Source organism: Leopardus geoffroyi, chromosome C3 (genome assembly GCF_018350155.1).
Source record: "Leopardus geoffroyi isolate Oge1 chromosome C3, O.geoffroyi_Oge1_pat1.0, whole genome shotgun sequence".
Lineage (NCBI taxonomy): Eukaryota > Metazoa > Chordata > Mammalia > Carnivora > Felidae > Leopardus > Leopardus geoffroyi.
This window is the reverse complement of record NC_059338.1, coordinates 16848880-16876039: the sequence shown is the minus strand read 5'-3', so window position 1 is coordinate 16876039 and position 27160 is coordinate 16848880. Positions and strand designations below refer to the sequence as shown.

The window sequence follows — 27160 nt, the reverse complement described above, 5'->3', positions numbered from 1 at the left end:
ATCATGAAAAACATTAATCCTAAACATACCTTTTTGTTGGTTTCAACAACTTTCCAGCATGTGCCACTGCCTATTCAGATGAGAATTTCTTTCTTCAATCTTTTTTCATTCTGTTATTCTGTGACTCCTACAGAGGCCCAATGTCATGGAATTATCTTTCTGTTACAAATAAAAATAAAACAAGCAAGAAAGATATATAGAAAGGCAATTCCCCTTATATAGCCTATTAAATTAAAATTGTCATGCCCAAGTGTGCGTTGAATATTTCCACAACAAAGTCCTCCATGGTTGTCATTCCTGAACATCCACATAGAGACTTTGGTTCTTTCATGAAGGTGCAATGCAATATCAAGCCTCTTACGTCTCATACTGTTCCCTGCAAAATGTCATAAGTCTGTAACTATTTTTCTCACTTTGACTCTATGTATTTTAGATATGTGCTGGAGATATATTAAATGTTTTGTGGGTTTAATCCAGGACATATGATTATGAAATTGAGTTCAGGAAATATCAGTACTGAAAGTCCTGTAATTCCCTTTCTACTACTGAAAACTTTCTATGATGTTAGTATGTCAATTATCCTTTACAGAAGTTCCCCAATTCATTTCCACTAACGTTGTACTCACTAAAACGATTTCAAAAGTAGTATTTTCATATACTTTAGAATGTACTAATTCTGTAAAAAAAACAAAACAAAAACAAAAAAACAAGCCTCTACTTTTTCAGTTATGTCAGGGCCACGGTTTGAGGGTTGAAATTCTTCAAGGAGCAATGAAAAGCCAATGTCTTTTTAATACATAACCTTACTATTTAAGGCAGTTTGTTTGGGTTTTCTATTCTTGCAGCCAAAACATGCTCTCTGATTTCCAAGTTTCATTGGCTAGCCTGGTGCTTAACTATAAATAGTAATAGGCACATTATTTATCTTCCCTTCCTGGATCTAAAATTCTCCTCCCCTACCAACATTGTTAGAGTCTCACTCTGTCTGGCCAGCTGGTTAGTTTCTGAGAATTTTCTCTTTAGACTTTGGAACAATTTTTTTTTTCTTCAGTTAAATAATCACAAGTGCAGATGTCTTTGAGGGCAGAGTAGGTAATGTAAAAGGTGTAATGCCAAGGGTAATGAAAGGTGTTTGCCAAGGGTAAGGGAGTAGAGCATGTTTTTCAGACTTTAGTTTGAACTCAGTGGGCCATAGTCAGTCCTTTTAAAGGCGAAGAATAAAAAAAGAGAATAGAATAGATCAGAACATAAATGTAGTAAGGGTAAGGACTCTTTTGTATTTGTGTGTGTGTGTGTGTATGTGTGTGTGCGCGGGCGCATACATGTACGTGCACGTCTGTATGTGAGTGACAAGATTGGGGGGGGGGGCGGGGAGGGAAACAGTATAGGCTGGGGTAACATAAAATATGTCTCTCACTGTTAGTATTTTCAAATTTTGAAACATACTGAAGCAGATAATATCTGCTCCATTTAGAAACATTCAAATTTAAAACGAAATCAATAAAACCCTGCTCTAGCCAAAGAAAATACATATACAGGTGTAATTCAGTCTAGATGCAACAAATATGTGACTCCAAGTATGTACAACACTAATTTATTTTCTATTTAAAGATGATCAAGAATGGATATTTTAGAATTGAAATATTTACACTGAATTTACCAGTGCTTATTAAAGTTCCAGTACATCCTGAACATACTGAAGTGATTATAGATATTACTAGGTCATCCTCATTTACTTTACTCTATTTCTCACTTCCCCCTGAGTAGTTTATATACATTTACATATAAAATTCAAAATCTTGTCACTAGGTAACAAACTGATAATGTCATATAAAAAATGCTATCTTGTGACATCAGAATTTTTTAAAACTACTTTAAAAGCAAGGTAACCATAAAATAATGTGTTAATATATGTTCAATGAAAGATTATTTACCAAAACTTTCTGATCTCCTGAATTCTGTCTTCTTGGTGAATACATTGTATTCGTGCTGCACAGGTAACCCAAAAAGTAAATATCTTCTTTTTCATTTGATGAAAAAAGTATGCATTCAAAACATGTATCTTGGTGTACCTTGGTGGCTGAGTTGGTTAAGTGTCTGGCTCTTGATTTTGGCTAAGGCATGACCTCATGGTTCATGAGACTGTGTGCCACATTGGGCTCTGTGCTGACAGCATGGAACCTGTCCAGGATTCTCTCTCTCTCTCTCTCTCTCTCTCTCTCTCTCTCTTTCTCTCTCTCTCTCAAAAATAAATAAATAAACTTTAAAAAAGATAGTTTTAAAATATGTATCTGAAATAATTTTTTGAACATAAACTCTAAATTCCCAAACTAAGCTTTCATAAGCATTATAATTGATGACTGTTGCGCGAGATAACATTCTAAATCAAATATTCAGAAAATCTGATAAATAAAAATTAGTTCACACTACAAAACTCAAAAATGTAATCTGTGTATCTTCTCCCTTACAAAAGGAGAAGATACCTGTGATCTAGAAAGGAAATATACTATTTTAACTTTTGTTTTATTATAAAACTTAAAACGGTAGAAAAAACCAATCAACTTAAAAAACCAGACTGCCGATCAAAGTATTTATTACTTTGTCATGATAATTAAAATGTTGCCTTCTTATTTGATAGAGTCAGCTCCCTCATTTTATAGTTTGCAAACTATATTGCTCCATTGTTACATTTGTACACAAACACTTTTAAACATAAATACCAAATTCAGGAGAATAGGAATAAGATAGATTAATGTAGAAGCCAAGAACACGGAAGAAAAGACCAGTTATTTTTCAAGTGATCATCTGAACTCCCACTTTGGCCTTTCACTGTGTTATAGGAGCCCACATTTCGCATGCCACTTGGTCTACAATGTCTTCCTGTGCAATTCTGAAACAATCAAAACATATTTGCATGAAATGCATCCTGCCACCATCACTTTGGGCTTCATTTGGGAACAATTTGGAAACAGCAGTCTGGATCATCTGGATATTTAGAAGAAAGTTTTGGTGGATGTTTGCTTGGACTGGTGGCTTTCTCTCTCTTTAAATGTTCTGTATTTTTTACATTCATTCTTTGGTGCTAGGGGTTCCTCGAACGAAGAAGTTATTTTGCTAAACTCTTGTTGACAATAATTCTGTTCCATCTGACTGAGGCATGTTTTCATAGGGTTTTATTTCTTTAGAACATATAAGAAGACTCTTTTCCAGTCCTGCTAATGGCTCTAACTTCTGCCATAGCCTGTTGCTTCCACTCCACATTTTTTCTTTCCATGCTCCTTCCTTCATGACCTTCTCTTCCTCTTTCACAGCCTCTTCTCCCTCCACATCAAGTTCATCTTTTAATCTCATTAGAGTCAGAGGGAGTTTTGGGTGTTTGGAGGGGTAATTTCTCTACCATTCCAGTTCTTAATTTAGATTTGTTTCCTTCTTTCATGGCACCAAAGACAACCAGTATAACTTTATTTATTTATGTATTTATGTATTTATGTATGTATTTATTTATTTATTTATTTTTAATTTTTTTTTCTATATCTCCAATGTGATTTCCAGTTTTTTTGTTTTGTTTTGGTTTGTTTTTTTGTTTTTTTGTTTTTTTTTTTAGTTCTGGTATTTCTGTGGGCTTTACAGTTTTTATCAGCCCTTTACGTCTGTCCTTGTTTCCTCAGTCACAAGTCCTTGAGTAGTCTCTTCTGTGACACACCATCTAATGCACTCTTTGATTTTGTTTGTGACGTGAAAGCATCTAAAACATCTGGAGATGGTGACTCTGACAGAGCTTTCCTTGAGGCCTTTAGCCTCTCCGAGATTTTAGAGAATTGTTTTTCCCTATCATTTAACTTTGCAACAAATGGCTAAAAGGTCTCTGACTTCTTGTCAAATTTTCAGCCTTCTTCATTTGGTTCAGAGGCTTCTTCTCAACCAGGTCAGTCAGATCAAGGAAGCTGTCATCATCATTACCATAAGAATCTTTGTCTTCCCAGTTTTTGGTTTTCTTTTTCCAAATGATCTGCCTCCTGACTCAGCAGGAGTCTCAAAGTGCATAGGATCCAACAAGCTTCCAGTGAACACTATCATTACGTCTTTTTTCTATCCTGAGCCGATGGCTTCAGCCTTCGGTTGTTTTTTGGTTGAATACAATTTTACTCCAGAGAGAGAGAGAGAGAGAGAGAGAGAGAGAGAGAGAGAGAGAGAGAAAGAGAGAGGGAGAGAGAGAATAGCTGTGTCCCTGTTCATCATCAGATTCATACTCTAATTTTTCTCCAAGTTAAAAAAAAAAGGAAAACTCCTCTTTTAGATCCTTTATATAAAAGATGCCTCTTTCTTGCTGAAATTTGGAGGCAATGGGTTCTTTCTATTCAACTTTTAGCTTCTACAGCATCTGTTTTTATTTCCCAGGTTCCACCTGTCTCATCTTTACCAGCATTTCTTTTCCTTCCAGTAAAATCCATTTCCTCTTCTTCATCTGGGTCTTCTAACATTTTCTCCAACATCCTTTGTAGCTGCTTGCCCAGTTTCTCCAATGGTCTTACTACTCACTTGAATCCTGTCTCTGTCTTCCTCTTGTACCTGCAGAATAAACAGCTGGTGCTACTTCCAAAGCTCAGAACATGCTCCACATGGACCAGACAATGGATGTGCTGTGTCATTTAGATTTTTTTGAGAACAATGCCATCTCTGGGTGCATCCCAGAACAATAGAGAGAAGACAGGTCCCTGGTGATAGCATTGCATCCGAGAGGTGGATGTCTTGTGTGCAACATGACAGTGTCTGAAGGTACTGGAAGGTGCTCTGGAAAATATGTTGCAACTAGGCAGTGGCCTTGGAAAGGCAGAAACTCAGCCCTTCAGCCTGCTTGTGCCATGGATTGTACTGCTCTTCAAAGTCCATAGGCTGCAGTAGCCATGACCAGGCTTCCACGGGAAGAAGCTGTTGTGGGTAGGGGTACATGGCTCCTCCTCCTGTGGGGACCTAGGAATGGGGTCCAACTGTGCCATGGGTCTTTCCTTCTTTGTTTCCCCAAGGTTTGAAGAATTGGCTGGCCTTTCCTCACATCATGAGGGGCACTAACAGGTCTGGCTTCTTGAAGTCACCATGGAGTGCTTTGACACTAGGGACTCTGACAGAGAAGAGGGATCACTACTGATCTTTGATTCACTGTTTCTCTTAAAAACAGTGGAGACAATAACAATCTACATTAATGTTTTAAGGAAAGATTTGAATAAGGCATGTATTTGGGCCTTACTATGGAGCAAGGAGCTATGAGGCAGAAAAATGATTATATATTCCATATTAATATTTTTGTACAGGTGAGGTCAATTACATTTAATACAAAATGTGACCGTAAAAAGTTTAAGGTTTAAACTTGATATGTGAAAGTTAGAAGTTCAACCTGTCCATTTACATTGTTGGTGGAAGGAGGTGAGTTCTGTCCCCAGCTCACATGTCAGAAACTAATAGGAGACCATTTCTTAAGTAAAAATGTTTTGAGTTTATGTGATTTATTATCTTATGCGTGGGGGAAATGTAACTATGGGGTTTTGGTAGCAGCATTAGGCTTCAACTCACTCTGATGGCTGTTCCAAAACTTAAACTCATTTTAAGTTGTCAGCCAGCTATTTTACAATCCATGAGAATTCACAAGCAGAGATGCTAAGCAGATTTACCCTGGACCTGGTCAGGATCTGGCTCACACTTCCTCTTGCTCACTAACACTCTTTGATACCCACCTCCAAATGACACAGACTTGTCACGTTCAAAGGTCAGAGCCTGTGAGCCTCCAGGAACAGTGGGTGAGTGAAGAACAGTCCCTCATATGAGGTCCCTGGATGATTGACAGCAGGCTGCTCTGGGCTGCTATATGCCTGCAAGAGTGTGTCCATGGCTACGTGTGCTGGGGTGGCTTTAGGGAGCCCTGAAAGCCCCTACCCACTTCTGAGGTTGCAAGGCTCAACCAGAAGGCCAGGAATCTCATCTCTGCTCAACAATGTGCTATTAGTTTCAGGTGTATACCATTGTAATTTGAGCTTTATGTATAGTATGAAATGATTCCCTTTAGTTATCATCTATCGCCGTACAAAGTTATCACAATATTATTGACTGTACTTTCTATGCTGCACATTACATCTCCATGACTTCTTTATTTTGTAGCTAGGAGTTTGTATCTCTTATCCTCTTTACCTATGTTGTCTGCCCTCCATTCTCTTGCCGCTCTGGGAACCACCAGTTTGTCTGCTGTGTCAATGAATCTGTTTTGTTTTGTTTGTTCTTTTGTTTTGTTTATTTTAGATTCCATATATGAGGGAAATCACACAGCATTTATTTCACTCAGCATAATGACTTCTAGGTCCATTGGAGTTGTTGCAAATGGCAAGATTTTATTCTTTTTTGTGGCTGGGTCCATTTTATATATATAACATCTTTTTTATCCTTAATCTGTCGATGGACATAGATTACTTCAGTATGTTGGCTACTGTAAGTAATACTACAATAAATATAAAGTTGTATATATATTTTCAAAATGGTGTTTTTATTTTCTTTGGGTAAATAATACCCAGAAGTGAATTTTCTAAATCTTAATGGCAGCTCTTTTTTAGGAACCTCCATTCTATTTCCATAGTGGCTGCACAAATTTACATTCCCACCAACAGTGTATGAGAGTTCCCTTTTCTCCACATCCCACCAATGCTTGTTATTTCTTGCCTTTTGGTAACAGCCAATCTGACAGCTTTGAGGTAATATCTCGTTATGGGTTTTGGTTTGCACTTCCCTGATGATTAGTGATGTTGAACTTTTTTTCATGTACCTGTTGGCCATCTTCACATCTCTTTAACTTCTTTGACTATTTCTTAATCAGTTTTTTTTTTTTAATAGTAAGTCGGGGAGGCTCTTTGTGTATTTGGGATATCTACTCTATTGGATGTATGATTTGCAAATATTCACTCCCATTCAGTAAGTTGCCTTTACATTTTGTTGATGGTTTCCTTTACTGTGCAAAAACTTTTTTGTTTGATATAATCCTATTTGTTTATTTTAGCTTTTGTTGTCATTGTCTGAGGAGACTGGTTCAAGAAACTATTGCTATGACCAATGTCAAAGAGCTTACTGCCTATGTTTTCTTCTAGTAGTTTTATGGTTTTAAGTCTTAGATTTAACTCTTTAAGACATTTTTAATCTTTCTTTCTTTCTTTCTTTCTTTCTTTCTTTCTTTCTTTCTTCTTTCTCTCGAGAGTGAGCACAAAATGGGGAGAGGCAGAAAGAGAGGGAGAGAGAGAGAATCCCAAGCAGGCTCCTCACTGTCAGTGTGGAGACTGATGCAGGGCTCGAACCCATGAACAGTGAGCTCATGACCTGAGCTAAAGCCAAGAGTCAGATGCTTAACTTACTGAGCCACCCAGGTGCCCCTTAATTTATTTTTGTATGTGGTGTAAGAGATGGGTCCAGTTTCATTCCTTTGCATGTAGCTGTCCATTATTTTCAGCACCATTTTTTGAAGACATAGTCTTTTTCCCTTTGTATATTCTTGCCACCTTTGTCATAGATCAATTGACATATATGTGTGAGTTTCTTTCTGGAATCTCTATTGTTTGTTTTCATGCCCGTACAGTACTATTTTGATTACATAGCTTTGTAGTATAGTTTGAATCAGGGAATGTATTACCTTCAGATTTGTTTTTCTTTCTCAAGATTGCTTGGCTACTTGGGGTTCCCATCAAAGTGCCAATGGTATTTTTACAGAACTAGAACAAAGAATCCTAAACTTTGAATGGCACTAACAAAATAGTTCATTGTTAACACAGGAAAAGTTAAAAATAAAAAGTAGTTAACACAAGTCAACTCATTAAAATAGTTCTATAAACCAGGGCTTTTTGTTTTTTTTAGTGGAATAAAGCTGGAAATTTTCAATATTACTTAAACATCTGGGTTTTTTAATGCTTATTTTTGAGAGTGAGTGAGAGTGAGCAGGGGAGGGGAAGAGAGAGAGGGAGACAGAGCATCCCAAGCAGGACCCATGTTGTTCATGTTGTCAGCATAGAGCCTGATGCAGGGCTTGATCTCACAAACCATGAGATCATGACCTGAACTGAAATCAAGAGTCAGATGCCTAACCGACTAAGCCACCCAGGCACCCCAGTATTTGTTTTATTTTTAATATTTCTTTGGATCTTATTTGATTTCATTGACCCAAGATTGCCAATATAGTCAGCCTATAGAAGTAAATTATCCTGATCTTTTTTCTGTATGACACCAAATTATTTTGTCTAAATTCTTAACATGGCGACTAGTAATGTCAAATAATGGGTTATGTCAAATGACAGGCAAGATTTCTTGCCCATTGTTTTGTATGGCTCTGTGAGCCAGGTGGGCTTCTACAGGAATTCAGGAAGATTCATGGTAGGGACACCAGCCACAGCTCTGCACCAAAGATTCACAAACATACACCATTCTTCCTGGGCATGTCCCATAGTGTTTCATCCAGTCCATCTGGAAGAGAATGGTGACAAACCAGGTTGTAAGCAAGCCTATTTTTATATTTGGTCTAATCTTTCTCATGCAAATTATATATGAAGAAGAAATATAGCATAAACTAAGTGATACATGCATACTAACGTGTTATCACTTCTTCATTTGTGTGTAAATATGTGGAGAGTGGTATAAAAGATAGAATGGGAGAAAAGAATAAACACCCTTTTATTTATGGAAAATAGTGGCTCTGCAAGTAAAAATAGTTCAATTCAATAAATGATCTGAATCAACTTATTTTAATACCAAGTAGATGATAGAAGATAAAATAGTATTGGCTAATCACCAGCTTTATTTTAATAATACATTCTTTTATTATTTTGATCAGATTGAAACTCACACCAGAAACAAATTATAATTGTTTTAAATTGAAAGTTCATTCTTGACTAGTAAAAATGAGTGTATTGTACATTTAATAGATGATGTCATGCCTAAGAAGGAACTGCTAATTCTTTTGTTTGATGTAACTTTTTTCTTAAGTAATTTTTCATAATTAGTACTAATTTATAGTAACGAAATGTCTTACTTATGAAGAAAATACTAAATAATGTATTGACTAATAGCATATGTTGAATTATTTAGTGTAATTTGAGAGTAATAATTAAATTCATGTTTTTCGACTCTGACAGTGAAATACATCATATACAAAAAATTTTGGAGTATTTGGTATTTTTTACAGAGAAATTATGCATTTATATTTCAAAAGCAGAAATAGAGGTATTCCAAGTATATTATGGAAAAAGTCTGTATTTTTGCTAATTTAATGTTTTGGAGACATAAGACACTAACTAAACATTTCAACCATGTAATCTAGTTAGTATTATTAAGTATTATTCAACTTAAAAGTATATCCCATGTTGATAAGTTAATAAAAATAATATTAATATAATAAAATATTAAAAATATTTAAAATAAGAACATTAATATTAATAATAAAATAATATTAATCATCCTAATTCAATCATTACAATGTTGTAAGTCAGAGTATACATATGGGGTTGCCCAGAAAATTCTACCCTAGATTTATTTTAGTTTTGGTAGACAGAAATAGGTTGCCTTTACCAGATCCTATTATTCCAGTCTATGGGTTTAAGGACTCTATATTATCATAGATAGAGGACACATAAAAAACCTAGAAAGGGAGCTAAAATATGACAATTTGAGCTAGTTAGAGAACAAGAACTATCTGTATTATTGAGAATAAGATAGCACGTACATAAGCACAATGTAATCGTAGTCAGTAAACCAAAAGTATTTAGGTTAATGGAGGGCCACTGTGGATTGAGTCTGCTCACGTTGGCAGAAAGGACCACGGGCATTGAACTCGGCTCCGCGGTTATGTAAGATTCACAGAAAAAATGAGGCTGCTCTGGATGTTGTAAAAAGCACACACACAGGGAAATCGGCAGAGCCTAGAGTGGCACTAAGAGAGATATGATGTCCGCCACAAATGCAAACCACATAGGTAATTTTACATTTTCTAGTGGTCACATGAGAAAAATTAAAGCAGATAAATGAAAGTAAACTTACAAATATATTTTACATAACCCTGTATATTCAAAATACTATGTTTCAGACTTGCAAATTATTGAGATGTCTTGTATTATTTATACTAAGTCTGCGAAATCCAGTATATATTTTACAACGATAGCACGTCTCAATTTGGACTAACAAGATTTCAAGGGTTTAATATCCAGAGGTGGCTGGCGGGTAGAGAAAGTTCAGCCTCAGTGTTTTGAGTGAAGAATTCCTTACTAGTTTCATATATTGTATTCATGAGAAAATAAGAAAAGTAAAATATACTCTGATAGTTTAGAACAATGTATAAATATTACAAAAGCCTAATCCAAAGGGTACTTTTTTGGTCCCCATCTCATTAGACTTTTCTGCTGCATTTGCCACCATAGATTACTTTTTCCCTCCTAAACTACATACCAATGGTTCTCTCCTGTTTCACTGACTAATGAACATCTGGCCTCTTAGTTAGACCCCTTTGTCTGCTCTTCAATGTTGCTGTTTTACAGGCTCTTTTTGGACCCCACTTTGTTCTCAACCTGCAACTTCTCCCAGGAGTATCTCAAGCTCTTATATATGCTGACATCACTCGAACCTTACCTCTGACTTTACATCTTCTGTTAATTTTTATTTCCAAATGCCTGTTGGTTATGTCTAACTGATGTTTTACAAGCGCACAAACCCATCATCCTTCTTTCCATACCTACTCTTTTAGTCCATAGTTCATATTGTGTCATCAGTATCCATGGAATTAGAAACCCGACGGTCAGCCTTGACACTCCTCACTCCCTCACTAATCAGCAAATCCTGTTGATTTCACCAACCAAATATATCAATATGCCTCTCCCTCTAAAAACATGTGCAATTCACTTGCCTAGTACCTATTTCTTGGAATGAGGCAAAATCGTCATCGATTCTCTGTTCTACTAATCAGGTGCCCTCAAACCCATCCTCTCAGCTTCTATCAACGTCAGGGAAAATGAAACATTGACTACCTTTATTTTTCTTTAAAACACTTCCATGGCTTTCATAGGTTAAAGAATAGGGTCCAGACTCTCTGATCCTTCATGTCCTTACTGTCTTGCTGTTTACCTTTATTCTTGTACCACTTTCTGAGTTGAACTTCACACTCTACCAATACAAGACTCCATGTAACTCTCCACAAACATCAAGCTGTGTGGTTTACTGAGCTATGAGTTGTGCTTACATGATTCCTTTTTTTTTTCTTCCCTTTCTTTATCCCCAGACTCATCCATTAAGAGCCCACACATACTAAAAACACACAATGAGGCAAACAATAGGAGACTCTTAAATACAGAGAACAAACTGAAGGTTGATGGGGGAGAAGGGGGTGGGTTAAATGGGCGATGGACATTAAGGAGGGCACTTTTCCGGATGAGGATGGGTGTCATACGTACGTAAGAAATTAATCACTAGGGGGGCGCCTGGGTGGCGCAGTCGGTTAAGCGTCCGACTTCAGCCAGGTCACGATCTCGCGGTCCGTGAGTTCGAGCCCCGCGTCAGGCTCTGGGCTGATGGCTCAGAGCCTGGAGCCTGTTTCCGATTCTGTGTCTCCCTCTCTCTCTGCCCCTCCCCCGTTCATGCTCTGTCTCTCTCTGTCCCAAAAATAAATAAACGTTGAAAAAAAAATTTTTTTAAAAAAAGAAATTAATCACTAGGTTCTACTCTTGTCGCCAAGACTAAACTTCATGGTCACTAAGGTGAGCATAAAAGCATTTCAAAAATGAAAAAAAAATACATTTATGCATTTATATTTCAAAAGCAGAAATAGAAATATTCCAAGTATATTATGGAAAAGGTCTATATTTCTGCTAATTTAATGTGTTTGGAACATAAACTAATTAATTAAACATTTCAACCACTTAATCTAGTTAATGTTATTAAGTATTATTCAACTTAAAAGCATATCCTATGTTGAGAAGTTAATAAAAATAATATTAACTATGTAGTACATCATTTGTATAGGTATTACATAATTTCCTATAAAAGGTTGTAAATTGACCACCATCAAAGACTGCTTCAGACTGGGTTGGGTACTCTTGTTAGAGCCTAAACATCCCTCTATCACATTATTAAGCATATATATCACATTATCTTCTGAATGTCTCCACCACCAAGCTGTATTCATCTTTGTATCTTTGCTATCCAGCACAATGCTTCTTATAAGGATTTGATGAACTCACTGAAATCAGGTTAAAAATACAAGCATGTATATGTGCATATTTACACACACAACTATCTGCACACATGATGTACACTCAAGCAAAGTAAAGATTAGTTTAAATGCAGCAGTGTAAAGAAATGGAAACATTTAAGTAAACTATAAGTTGAATATGTGTAAACAGTGAGTACAGCACCCTCAAAACATGAATTGTGTTCAGGTTGCTTTATTTGAAGAATATGTGACCGTTTCAACTCTAACCTTCCTTGTCCACACCTAAGGACTGGCTAGCTGTGGGTGAACAGAGGGAAAGAAGGTTAGAGAGATTACTATTAAAATTGCCACATACAATCCAGGTCACCAATTCCCTTCTCGAGCCCTCAATTCTTTCATCAGCAAAATGAGGAAATGAGGCCTCTAAGAGCCCTCCTGAATCTGAGACTCTATAATTCAGTACTGTGTCTGCATAAGGGGTAGAGACAGGAGGAATACAGTGAGAGGAAATACAACATAACTTGCCTACATCCCAATGCATTCCACTTGAACCTATTAAAACATAGATATATATAATTTTATCAGAGGTGTTTTGTTATATTATTATTATTATTATTATTATTATTATTATTATTAAGTAGGTTTCATGCCCAGGACAGAGCCCAATGCAGTGCTTGAACTCACAACCCTGAGATCAAGACCTGAGCTGAGATCAAGAGTCAAACGCTTAACCAACTAAGCCACACAGGCACCCCTGTTTCATTCATTTAATTTTTTCAAAATACATAAGTATTTATGATAGATGATAGAAATGATTAATTATGAGGAAATGTGAACCTGTTTTATTCTTTTTAAGTCCAATAGGCATTACATGATAACAATGTCTGTAAATTTTGATGATCTTAGTTTCATTTTCCTTTTCCCAAGATAGGATATTCGCATTAAGACAATATTGAGTCTGGTAGGAATTTAATTCTTTATGCAGTTGTACTCAGGAAATCAATGGGATTAAGATTCACTTGGTCAGTCATGTCACACAAATATGTTAAAATCTTTGTATTTTTCAAAAAGAGGCGCTGAGTGTCATTAAAAAGTATACAGACTCAATATGGCCCTCACCTCAGTGGTACCTAGCACATTACTGTGTATACTGTTAGTGTTTAGTAGCTGAATCATCAGCATACTAGTAAAAATGTGCTCTGCAGAGCATAATAGTATAGTGTTAAGAGCATTATCAATGACCAAGAATAGACTGAAAATCAAGGTTTCCATCGAACCTCCAAAATAACTTCCTGCTTGTAACCTCTGATAACAGCGTGGTTTATAATGGTCTGGATATTTTCTGTGCCATTGCAATGGGATGTCAAGTGGAAATTTTCCTGTTGTTCTGGAATTGATAGAGGCCAGAGCTGCATACAGCAATTAGAGCAGATGCCTTAACCTCTCTGATCTTCAGTTTCCTCATGTTGAGAATGGGAACAATAATCAATTTCCTTCCTAACTCAGAGTATTTTTCTTTCAATTGATGAAGCATAAACAAAACTAGTCTATAATTATTAATCACTGCACAAATAGGATGTTATTCTGATTGCTAAAGAATGAAAATAAATTTTGGATCCTATAATGCCAAAAAAGAAAGCAAGATGCCCTGAACCCCATGAAAACCTGTCAGTTGAAAACTGTTCCTGAAGTTAAATGTAAATTTTGTGATCAAATCAGTGCCTGCTCAATAAAATGCCTGCTCAGGGGCGCCTGGGTGGCTCAGTCGGTTAAGCATCTGACTTCGGCTCAGGTCATGATCTCATGGTTTGTGAGTTTGAGTCCCATGTCAGGCTCTGTGCTGACAGCTCAGAGCCTGGAGCCTGCTTCAGATTCTGTGTCTCCTTCTCTCTCTGCCCCTCCCCAACTTGTGCTCTGTCTCTCTATGTCTCTCAAAAAATAAATGTAAAAAAAATTAAAAAAAAAGAAGGGATCTTCTTAAAAAATAAAGTAAAATAAAATAAAATAAAATAAAATAAAATAAAATAAAATGCCTGCTCAGCTGGAGTATTCACTAAATTAAAATAAATTTTAACATTTCACAAACTGTTCATGAAATTGCCAAACAACTATTATACAAGCATTAAAACTAATTATAATGTTTTTCTCCTGTTTCAAAAAATATACATTGAGTAAACTTCAGAGTGAAATAGTATTCTGTACATTACCATTGCAACATAAAAGGCCGTACAAACACTGGAAACAATGTGCCCCAAATGCAAATTGTTGCAATCAGCTTAAAGAACTGTAACTTTTCAAATCTTTACATGTTTTATGCCTTTTCATTTTGTTTTAATATAAGGGAATATCAGAGACAGAGAAAATCAGCAGTTGTCATTTACTATGGGATAAACTAGAAGATAAAATCCCTACATATACTAGTATAAGAAATTTATCTCAATGGTCTTTGTTATGGACTGAATGTTTGTCTTCCTTCCAGAAATTCCTCTGCTGAAACCCTACACCCTAAGGTGCTGGTAGTAGGAGGTGGGGACTTTGGGAGGTAAGGAGAATTAGATGTGATCAAAAGGGTGGAGGAGCCCTTAGAAGAATCAGGAGAGTTTACTTTCACTGCTCTGCTCTCTGCACCACCAGGATGCAAGAAGTCAGCAGTCTGCAACCTGGAAGAAGGCTCTTGCCAGAACCTGAGGGTTCTGGTACCCTGATTTCAGACTTTCAACTTCCAGAACTGTGAGGAATAAAATTCCCATTGTTTATAAGGTAGCCAGTGTATGGTATTTTGTTACAACAACCTACGCAGACAAAGAGGTTCCTATAGTAACAAATAACATAATGGGAATGAATGGAGGAGAAAGATTCTTTCCCTGGTGGCTTTGGACTTCACTAATAATGTTTGGTTATTTGTATTTTTCTTGACATTATTTCTTCAAGTCCAGAGTCTCATAGTGGCTTGAAGGATTCTGAATCCCTGCTCAGACCCTCCCTAATGTGGGAGCACTGGGCAAGAAACGGTCTCTCCAGATTTATAGGAATCATTGTCACTGGAGATAGTGTTCAGAGAACCTTGACCATGTTCACAGGAGTGAACTCCTTGCCCTGGGCCAGGGCACAGAGAGGAGATCCAGCCTTGCCCTCAGAAAGAGACCCATCTGTCAGAGAAGTCAGAAGACTTGGGCCCCAACAATCCCTATCTGAGGCAGATTTAGATGTAGGTGACTTACACAGGTGCCATGAAGACTTGGGAGAGGGGTGGGAGGCAGGGACAAATCTTTAGGGCTGGGGAAAGGGGCAATTTCCCAAGCAAAGAATATGGTCTTCAAGGCATGGGGCGTTTAACTAGAGACTTCATTTCTCATGTTTCTAAAACTGCACCAGCTGTAAGGGGCTGGGGGTGGGGGAAGGAGGGGCCCTAGAATGGTGAAAGTTGAGGCTGAAGAGATCAGAAAAGCCTGGAGCAGTGCATCTGGAAATTCCAGGGTTACGCTATGGGAAATAAGGAACCACAGGATGATTGGAACAGGATGACACCAGTAGCCAAAGAGAAGGGGCAGAGGAGAGTGTCATGGCAACAGGTGAAAGATGATAGGGACTGAAGAGCATTGGGTCCAGCCCGCTTCCTTTGCAATCTAGGGAAACTGAGGCCCAGAGAGGAGAACAGATTTGTCCATGGTGATCAGTTGACTTCTGAGGTTGAAAATGGGGACGGAGGCAACCAACAGAGGGCCTGTCCTGCTTCTCCAAGGACAAACACGTGATCGTGTGGGTGCTGCTGGGTCTGGGGTCAGCTAAGGGTTGGCGTTGCTGGAAGAAGAGAGAAATGAGAGACAGCAGCAGTGTTTTTGTTGACCAGTCCCTGCCCCTACGTCCCTTGCTCCCACAGTCTCCTGCCTCCTACACCTCCCCACCCCAACTTCCTGCTACCTGGGGGAGACCCTGCACCTGCCCTGGCCTCACACGGGACAGATGGCAGAGATGGCGAAGGAGGATATCTGTTGTCATGGTCCCTGTACTTGTGTTTCTGTCCGACCTGCGACTGAGCACAGTATTGCAGCAGTCTGGGGCCCACCTCCACGGACATTTCCTCACAACTCCATCTGCTCCGGCTACGGGAAGGGTCAGCAGGTCCCAAAGGCAACAAAGCAGCAACATGCCCTCAGAGCTCAGGCGCAGGGGTCTGAGAGGTCAAGGCCCCGCGCAGCAATCCCTGCTGGATGCAGTTGTCCCCGCCGGGGGCTGTGTCCTCTCCGCAATCTCCCCACCCCAACACTCCTCATTCCCACCCCCCTGTGGTAAGCACTGCCCACCGCCTATTTGTATTTTTTTAAATCGAACTGAACCTTGAAAATAACAAAACCATATTCCGAACTACATTATATTTTCAAAGATTTCAGTTTTATAAATATGAATGCTTCAATGCTGCCATTTCAAGGGGGACCAAATATTCTCAAGATATGTAAGAAACTGAAATTTTAATTATTCACAAATAGCTAAAATTGACAGGATGGTGCAAAGAAAAAAGCCTCAAAATACTTTTAAAAGCATGTTTTGTTTTGTTTTTTTCCTAGATACTTTTACTTGGTGAAACTGACCTGGAACTCTGATCTCTATAATCTGTCTGTTTTAAAAAAAAAAAAAACATTAATGTTTAGTCCTTGGACTTGAAAAAACATCATTGTGAATGATAATTCCAAAATCAGCCCGTGACCCATTACATCTCAGTGGATTTGGTGGCCTGATCCTTCCTCATTCTGGTGTAACCCCAGCATCCTGTTTCATTTAATTCTTTAAACTTTAATTAAAAAACAGCAGGAAAAGCCAAGAAGATAAAGCAGATGAAAATCCCTTTATAGCCTGTAGTATGGTGAATAACAGTTTGAGAGAATGAGGAAAATTTTGTTCAAATATGAGTATGATCCATGCAAATTTATTTCTTGTGGGCTATCATTTTGCAGAGGAAAACCATATCAATCTATTGTCTTACTGCACCAGAAATATCAGACTCAAGCTATCTGAAAAGTCCACATCAGATACACAATGTTATTCTACCCAGCTCTTTTTTATCCTTCTACTGCATTATTTAAGCTTGTTGTTAAATTTACTCTATTGTGCTATCAGATTCATAATCTTGTAATGCATTCTGCACTGGATGATGTGGCCATTTCAATAATGTAGCAAATATGAGAACTTAGCTGTAGGTTTGTTGAAGGCCAAATTAACCTTACAGCAATATTCTGTGTTAGAAGTGATCTATTTGTAATGTAATTATAACCTGAATTGGGATCCAAGCAGGTGTTAATAAAAATGTGGCAAGTGCCTAGCCCAGTGCCCTGCATATCAGATGCATTCAATAAATGTTTTCTCCATAAATAGTTGGGGAAATAGATGAGGGAAGTATTTGGAGAGGTGGAAAAGAAAATAATGATTGTGTGTGTGTGTGTGTTTGTGTGTGTGTGTGTGTGTGTGTGTTGGAAATACCTCTGGAAAGTAATCTGAAGAAAAATTCTTTAATAATGTCCATCTTTTCCACTGGTACACTTAGTGTGTTTGAAACTCAATTTCTTTATTTGGGATAGAATAATCAAATGTGGAGGTTTGTGCATTTGATTAGATCAACTGATTTTCCTGAGCTGAGTGCAATCATAGACGGTCATAAAGAGGTCATTTGCCAGGGTCTTGCAGGGTGAATTTTAAGAAGAAGCAAGTGTTCCCTGAAAGTTTGCAAACTAGAGGCAGAAGAAATAGAAAGAATCAAATGATAAATCATTCAGGAATAAATGCATTTTCCCAGGACATCCACTCTGCTTTTTCTACAGGGGAGGGAAACAGCTTCCTCCTATGTTTTCTGTTCCTCACGTTGGACTATAATGGTGCATTATCATTCTCCCATCACCCCCGCACAGAACCTAGAGTCCATCTTACGGCTTGTATGAAATGCTTTCTGACTACTTCAGTTTGTCTTCTCCTCAAAAATTTTTGGCTGAAATTTTATTTTAAGTTTAAATATTTTGAGAGAGAGAGGGAGAGAGAGAGAGAGAGAGTTCAAGCAAGGGAGGAGCAGAATGAGAGGCAGAGAATCCCAAGCAGACTCCACGCTGCCCATGCATCACCCAATGCAGGGCTCAATCTCATGAACCTTGAGATCATAACCTGAGCTGAAATCAAGAATCAGATGTTTAACTGCCTAAGCCACTCAGGAACTCCTTGGCTGAAATTTTTATGCGCCCAAGCCCACAGGTCCTTCAAGGGAAACAGTGACCCTCTCTGGCTCATGTTTTACTTTCTCCCTCAAAGTCACCCAAGTCCAGGACGTCGTGAGTCACTCGGGGTCCAAATACCTTCCAAGTACGGGTCCTCGATGGGTGATTCTCTGAGACCCGTCTGTGTGCACTCCACCTCACTCATATTGGTGCTAATAGTTCTTGTTTCTGCCTTCGCCACAGATCGAGCTTCATCTCATTCAGACCAGACTTCCTCTATATTCTGCTTGTTAGTTCTGTGGAGGCAATTCTAACCCACTTCCCTTCTGTGTTCTTTGCCAGGCTCTGCCATCATAGGTCTCCTATCACTTGCCCATTGCTTTCATTCTGGGTGCTGACACATTCACTTAGGTTCTACCCAGACCACATATCTCTGCTGAGCTTATCTTGCTGTGGTTCAAGATCCTCCTCTCCATTATGATTTCTGCTGCAGTCTCTGAAACAAATCTATAGGGTTTAGTGACTCTCCTTCTGCTTCTCAGATGCTGGTTGAATATTGGTCTTCTGCAGTAACTAATGTCAGTCTCGGGAGTGTAAGACTTGTGATGCAGTAATAACTAGCCCTGGTACTGTAATTGCCTGAAGACCAAGAAGATATTCATATGGTCTTCAAACCTACAATCACATGAGAATTATTTAAATACCACATAAACGTGGCACTAATTTTGAATATACACATAACCTGATGATTAATAATATAAAATGCGTAAGTTATTAATTCAAATTAACTTGTGCCATTGTTTACTTCATCCGTCAGTGCCCAGTAATAGCACAGCTCCACATGTGTTTCCCATGTTGACACAGGTCATTGAATATTCTCCAAGTGTGGCCACAGACTGTCCTACTACCCATCATTATCGGGTCAGTTATTGCTATGTCATGATGCTGTCCTGTAGCCAACATGGATACCAAGGCTGGCATTTCGCCCAGATTCCCACATTTGAAATCTCTTCCGGGATTTCTCAAACTGGAGCCAATGAGCGCAAAGCCTTTCTTTCCTGGTGGTTTGACCTTCTAATACCATGAGACATAAAAGCTCTCTGTTCCTTCTCATGGAACAGAAGATAATCTAGAGTAGAGTAATCTCTAGAGTAAGAGAGAAGCAGGGATGAGAAGAAACATGAGTCCTGGAAATCTGTCTCTCCACAGATACCCAAGAATAACTGTGGATATTTATGATACTCAAGTTTTATCAAGTTTCCAGTATGCCTCAGTATTTAGACAGTGTGCTTGTCACCTGAACTGAAGAGACAGTCAATAAAATAATTCATTGCGTTGGTGTACAATGTGCTGTGTGTGTGTTAGACTGATCTTCTCCGAGACTCAGAAGTGGCACAGATCAGATATAATGTGGAAGTATGTCTTCTGTCTGACCAGAGCATATAGAAATGACAATGAAAAATATTAAGACTTAAAACAGGTCATCCTGACATAAATAAAGGATTGTCATGAGATCTCAGCTCCTAGGAGTTGCAGAATTTGTTGTGAGTGGTCAGAAATCCTTCAGTGGAAAAACCATCTCACAATGTCTGGAGGAGTCTCATCTATAAATTAGGCCCACTCTTGTCTCCTGCAGTTGGGGACAGAAAGCAGCCTAGTCTAATACATGAGTAACACATACTCCACCAATCACATCTTTTTCATTCCAGACACCTTCCTTATCCCTTTAAAATCTTTATCTAAGTCATAATTCGAGTTAATGTCCTTACATGGAAATTTCACTCTACACACTGGAGCTGAAAGGCCAACAGTCAATAATTTTGGAAGTGGTTAGAGAAGGAGCGAAGGGCTGCCATTTGAATTAGAAATGATAGAGCTACAGGGGTGTGCTGCTCTTCTAGAGTCCAGTTTGTATTAGCAGACACTTTTACCCAGGTAGCAAGATTTACTAACACAGAAGGGTGATGAGTGATAGGCAAGAATCAAGATTGGCTGCTCTGCAAGCCTGAACTGAGAAGTGAAAGAGAAACACTGTTGCTGCCAAGGCAGTGAGTCTGGGGCTGGAGAAGAATTAGATAAGGAGCCCTCATGTTTGAGGGACCCAAGGAACATATGCTAGTTGGTATAACTAGTAGGCACCTAGGTAGATGAATGGTGTCTAAATACTCCCAAGTGCTGAAACTGGGGGTAGGGAATCAATATTCAGCCACGTACAGGTGCTCATTGAAACAACAGAATTGAAGAGATTGCTCAGGACAGCACAATAAGTGGAAAGGTACAGGGCTAGAAGGTCAGTTCCTGGTAGCTCCTTATTTAAACAAAAATATAAACAAAACATTCTTTTGTAGGTTTGATAGGAGAACTGCGTGCTTAATTTTTAATAAGAATAAGTGTGTCCTTTATAAAGTTTATGACTAAAAAACCATGACATTTAGCTATGCCATGACTTACATACCTCTTTCTTTTTTTGTCTGGAAGCCAGATGAACTCTACTCATCATAGATAAAATAATGAGTCAGGAAAAATTGCTTCCCCTTCTTCATCAGTTACTTTCAGTGTTTACTTTCCATTCATTGATACCTTCATTTTACTTTCTTCCTGTCTCAAGTGACTTCAGTGAAAGATAACAAGCTTAGGAAGGAGTTGATACTTTGGTCTGATAGACTTGTCAGTGCCCTTTAAAAGATACGCAAAGAAAAGCGTAGAGTTCCCCGGGGAATAAAACCAGCTCCACCAGCCTTCTTTCTAGCTTATTTTATTTAAAGACATTCTTTGGATCTTTCTCCTTTGGACAGATTTCTTAGGTTTAGAGTATGAATCAAACAAAGGTTTCGCATGATATAGTAGACTGAATAATGACTCCCAGAGCTACCAGGACCTAATACCTGAAATTTGTGAGTGTTACCTTGCTTGAAAAAAAAAATGTTGTTACAAATGTGATTAAATTACAGAACTTGAGACGGGGAAATTATATTTGATCGTCTAAGTGGACTCTAAATGCAATATTGCAAGTGTCCTTATAAGAACAAGGCACAGGGAGATTTGACACATAGACAGACGAGAAGGAGCATACAGAGCTTTGAAGGTGCTGCACTTGAAGATTGGAGTGATGTGGCCGTAAGTCAATGAATGCAGGCGGCTACTAGAGAGTGGAACAGACAAGGCAGGACTCTCCCCTAGTGCCTCCAAAGGAAGCCCATCCCTGCCCACACCTTGATTTTGACTCGGGGATACTGACTTTGGACCTCTGGTCTCAAGAACTGTTAGAGAATAAGTTTCTGTTGTTTTAAGCCACCAGTACAATGGTGTTTTGTTACAGCAGCCGTAAGAAACTCCTACGCATTAGACAAAACCTGTCTTTCCTGCTTCTCTTGTCCCTTTGCCAATCATTTATATTTAATTGGTTCCTCGTTCTGTACAAACTTCCACATATATTTCTGTACATTTTATTTTATTTTCAAGCAGACTCTATTTCAAACCCAGCTCTGTACTCTGTAAAATCCAAAATATCATCATGAAGTGCGGGGGGGTGGGGGGGTGGGGAAGAAAGCCCAAGGAACATATTTTTATTTCACCAAGCAGTTGCAAGCCACATTAGAAATGTAGACAACAAATTGGTATGTCATTTCTAGGACTATTTTTTTTTTCCATTTTTTAAATTTTTTTTCAGATTATTTATGTGAAACAGAGTTAGGTCTTCTATAGGAGGAAAATTGTTGGCTCCCAAGTTTTCAGTTATTATTTTATGATATATGACTTTCCCCAGGGGGACTTGGTTTTCGTTCATATATTGTGACAGCCAGGGTGTCAGTGATGGCAGATGTCCATGTGTCAGGGTCAGTGGAATATTTGCCAAATATTTTATTCTCTACCCTTCCCCACCACACACACTTTCTGACCCCTTTTTAGTTAAGCAGGCAATGTCATTACTTCTGGCCAATGAAATATGGGCAGAAGTGACACATGCCAATTCTTGTTCAAGGCAGTAAAATTTCCAAGGGCTAATCTTCAGGGGCTCTCCTTTTCTGTACCAGTGACAAAGGGACCTTGTGTAGCACTTAGCATAGTTGCAACATGGAGACTTGATCAGTCCAAGTTTAGGTCCTGCTGACCCACAGAGGACCTGTACTGTCAGAGAGAATACATTTTTGTATTCTGTAAACTACTGAGATTTTGCGGTGCTTGTTGAACCGTTTCCTAACCTATTATGATAAATTCAGGGTTTCTTTCTTGCTTCCAGTTTTCTGACAATAATATAGATTTTCCTCAACTTACAATGGGGTTACATCCCAAAAAATCCATAGTAAGTTTAAAATACTGTAAGTCGAAACTGCACTTCACACCTAACTTAGCCTACAGTGGGTAAAATCAATTAACACAAAGCCTATTATATAATAAAGTGTTGAGGGCGCCTGGGTGGCGCAGTCGGTTAAGCGTCCGACTCCAGCCAGGTCACGATCTCGCGGTCCGTGAGTTCGAGCCCCGCGTCGGGCTCTGGGCTGATGGCTCAGAGCCTGGAGCCTGTTTCCGATTCTGTGTCTCCCTCTCTCTCTGCCCCTCCCCCATTCATGCTCTGTCTCTCTCTGTCCCAAAAATAAATAAACATTGAAAAAAAATTAAAAAAAAATAATAAAGTGTTGAATATCTCATGTAATTTCTTGACTCCTGTACTGGAAGTGAAAACCATAATGCTTGTATGGTTACAGAATCTTCGTAAGTAGACTGGTTGTTTACCCTCACGGTCACGTTGTTGATTGGGACTGTCCAGCATCACAAGAGAACATTTTACCACATATCACTAGTCTGGGAAAAGATCAAAATTTAAAATTCAAAGTACAGTTTCTATGGAATACACATCAATTTCACATCATCCTAAAGTTGAAAAATTGTAAGTTGAGCCATCATAAATCTGAGACCCTCTCTAGTTTCAAATAAAGAACTGGTAAAGAATTTAAACTTAATTGTAATATCTTAGTAACTTCCTACAGAAAGAAATTCAGATTTTGGAAGAAAACACTCCATTAGCTTAGTTTAAAATCTGAAATGAGAAATAATTTTAAGAATGGAAGTACATAATTTACATGCAATAGTATATATAATTCCTTTATAAATATGTTTTAATTGTAACTGAAAAACATATACTTTTATCGTCTCCCCCCCAAAAAAAATTTAGACTGTTAATCCCTTGCCAAGAGCAATAGCTAGAAATATTGCTTTTATGGAATTATAATACAAAAAAGTTTTTTTTCCCTTTAACAAACTACTTTGATAAGATTTCATGAATTGTAAGAATTTTATTCCCTTCAAACAGAGAAATCCTTAGAAGTTTGATAAGAGTTTTAGTGTAAAATATTTTAATGATGGTATTATAAAATAATTAGCATGCTTTAAATAAAAGTATACATGATCATGGCCAGTAACATGTATATTGTGAGATATTTTTTATGTCAAGATATTTTAGAGACAAAAATAGCTAATATAACTAAAACATTTGATCAATTAACTTAGATTAAACAATGAATTGGTTAGAAAATCTTCACTTACTACATAGAGAAGTTGACTTTGTTATGTAAACAAAGGCATTCACTAGCTTGTCATGTTTTCAGAAAAACAGATAATCTGTAATTTCTTGTTCCAGGAATTCCTCATTAGAGGTGTTCTCATTGGAGTTTTCCACCAGATGTGAAAGCTCACAGAATTCTCCAGAGAGGTTTATCATAATCAAAAACACAGCCTCTTGGAGAATATGTCATTATTCAAATCTTTAATAGTAAATATAAAATGCACACAATTGAAACAGAAAATAACAAGCAGAGGTCCCTCAGGGATGTGGGGATCTCTGCTGGAATAGAAAAACTTAATGATCCATGGAAATAGAACAATAATCAAATTTGTAGACATAGGAAGACATTAATATAATGATAGCAGAGGTACTTAGAAGAGCGTGGAGCGTGGGTCTGTGGAGAATGGTCAACTCGGTAGATAAGCAAGTAGAATCGTTATTTTGGAACTGATAAAAACTCTTACCTTGTCTTATCTGAAAACCATATTCATCTAAAGTTTATTTCTATTAAAATTGGACTGGAAGCCTGATCTGGGAGTTCTTTTGTGACTGATTTGCACCAATTCCCCATCAAGTGTATTATAATGAATATATTTCACAGTATTTCAAAGTTGACATTTATTTATTTCAAATAATCCCTAGTTTATTCAAGGGCCAAAATGAAAAATCAAAAGGGGTGTCAAAAGATAAAATAGCTTAGGCGAATGAAACAAATTGAGGTGAAAACAAGGTATCCCCTTGGTACCCTTCATCTTGTACTTAAAATTAACAAATCTAAAGTCATTTAGTGAAACATAGTTCCAGCCCAACAAAATTCATACTAATTTTCACTTCCATATGAAGCGTCTTATATTCAGTCAGTTTAATTATCTACAGCCCTTGAATGGCATTTTTTAATCCTTTGTGGTTCACTGAAAAACTTTGTAAAGTATAACTAAGTAGTGTGTTCATTAAAATGTCAGAAATATTTCGAGTCCAAATAGCACAGCTTATTTTTCCTAAGTGTAGTAATAACGCAATAACTGTGCCAGGAGGGTGTAATTAACAACGATTTAAAAGAACAATTGTCTCCAATTATTCAGGATCTTCATGCATAGCATCTTAATTAAGAACCAAAATTATTTTTAAGTTCATCCATAGGAAAAAAATACACAAGGAATAATGAAAATAAACTTAATGAAAAATACAAATTTGCAGAACAGAACTTATTTAATATGTTTTACACATAACATAGCTGCAACTGTTTTGTCAAGGCACTCAAATATCATTAATGTTGATGGAATATTCGAGTTGACACAGAATTTAGAAAAGCACGGCGGTGATTGTATTCTATTTGGATCTTCACACTAGCTGTTGTGACTATAGAAATTGAGAGGCCATTTATGCTGCCATATTCTGTTTAATCTGTATTAACTTATAATAGAGGTGTGACCAAGTCCTTGAGTGACAACATGTACCTCTCTATTACCAGGCCTTCCTGAAGTTTTGTGAAGGAGCTGTAAGAATCAGTCTAAACACTTTCCTGTGAGTCATTTCAATGGCCAGCATTCCTCATCTGTGGGCTTATACAAGGGAAGATATTGTTAACACATAGACATCTTGAGCTAGGGTTGTTCCTCCTGCCTCTACCTGCAAAAGGAAAACCAGGCTGGTTGCCTTTCTGTTTACCCTGCCATAGCGCCAGGCCGCCTTTAGGAAACCTTAATTTCCCCTAAGTGAAATACATGTTTCTCAGTCTACCTTGGATAGTTGGATTTTGAAATGATTACATTTTGAAACGATAAATTTAAGGACCTCAAAGTGTTTCATAAATGGACTAAACACTAAATGAAAAGGAAGATATTGTCAGAGTAAAAATACTTCAGGGGCACCTAGGTGGCTCAGTCGGTTAAGCATCTGACTTCGGCTCAGGTCATGATCTCGCAGTTTGTGAATTCAAGCCCCACGTCGGGCTCTGTGCTGACAGCTCAGAGCCTGGAGCCTGCTTCAGATTCTGTGTGTCCCTCTCTCTCTGCCCCTCACCTGCTCACACACACACATTCTCTCCCCAAAAATGAGCATCAAAAAATGTAAAAATACTTCAAAAGAAAGATGCAACTATATACTGTTCATAAGAAACATTAAAGACACTACCAAGTTGAAAATAAAAAGATATCAAAAGATAAAGAATGCAAACACCAAGAACAAGAAAATCGATATGGCTATATTAATGTAGACTCAAAGTAAAAAATTTAAGAAGGACATTTTATAATGACAAAAGCATCGATCTATCAAGATACACTTCTAAATGCTCATCTATACTCCCCAAAGATTTAAATGCATTAAGCCAGATTTGGCAGAATTATAGAGAGAAGTAGACAAGTCAATAACCAAAGTTAAAGATTGTAATACCTCTTTCAGTGACTGACGGGCCTAGTATGCATGTGGTGATCTTTAGGGTAAATTAATATACAACAGTGCATATAGTAATTGTAGGTAGAGAGAGAGAATTAATAAAGAGAAAAATGGAATGCTAAATTTGTGGAAGATTCCAAAAAAAGAGAGACAACTTCTTAAAACTTGAGGATCACATAAAAAGCAAATAGTATGATGGCTATTATCAATCCAATCGGTAATCACATTAGATACACTTAGACTAATTTCTAAGTTTCAAATATAAAATGGTAACAATAGATTTTTTTTAAACCTCACCATGTCTTTATAAGACTCCCCTAAAACATTAGGAAATAGGTTGGAAATAAAAGGGTGAAGTTATATCATGTAAACCCCAACCAAAAAAAGCTTCTATAGTTATACGAATGTCAAACAAAACCAATTTTACATCAAGAATTGTTGCTAGAGGGGCACCTGGGTGGCTCAGTCGGTTAAGCCTCTGACTCTGGATTTCTGCTCAGGTCATGATCTTATGGTTCGTGAGTTCAAGCCCCGTGTCAGGCTCTGCACTGACAGCGTGAAGCCTGCTTGGGATTTTCTCTCTTTCTCTCTCTCAATAAATAAATAAACATTAAAAAATAAAAAGAATTGTTGATGGAGATTAATGTGGACATTTCATAGTGAAAAATTATCAAGAAAGACATAATAGTATTAAATCTGAAAGCATCACATAACCTCAAAAATATAAAATGGTAGAGATGGGTACTTGGGTGGCCAGTCATTTGGGCATCCAACTTCAGTGCAGGTCATGAT

General features: G+C 37.7%; 1 pseudogene; it reads right to left on the bottom strand.

Moving 5' to 3' along the window:
* Positions 1-3114: 3114 nt before the first annotated feature.
* LOC123586011 lies at positions 3115-4517 on the bottom strand (annotated as a pseudogene).
* Positions 4518-27160: the final 22643 nt, after the last annotated feature.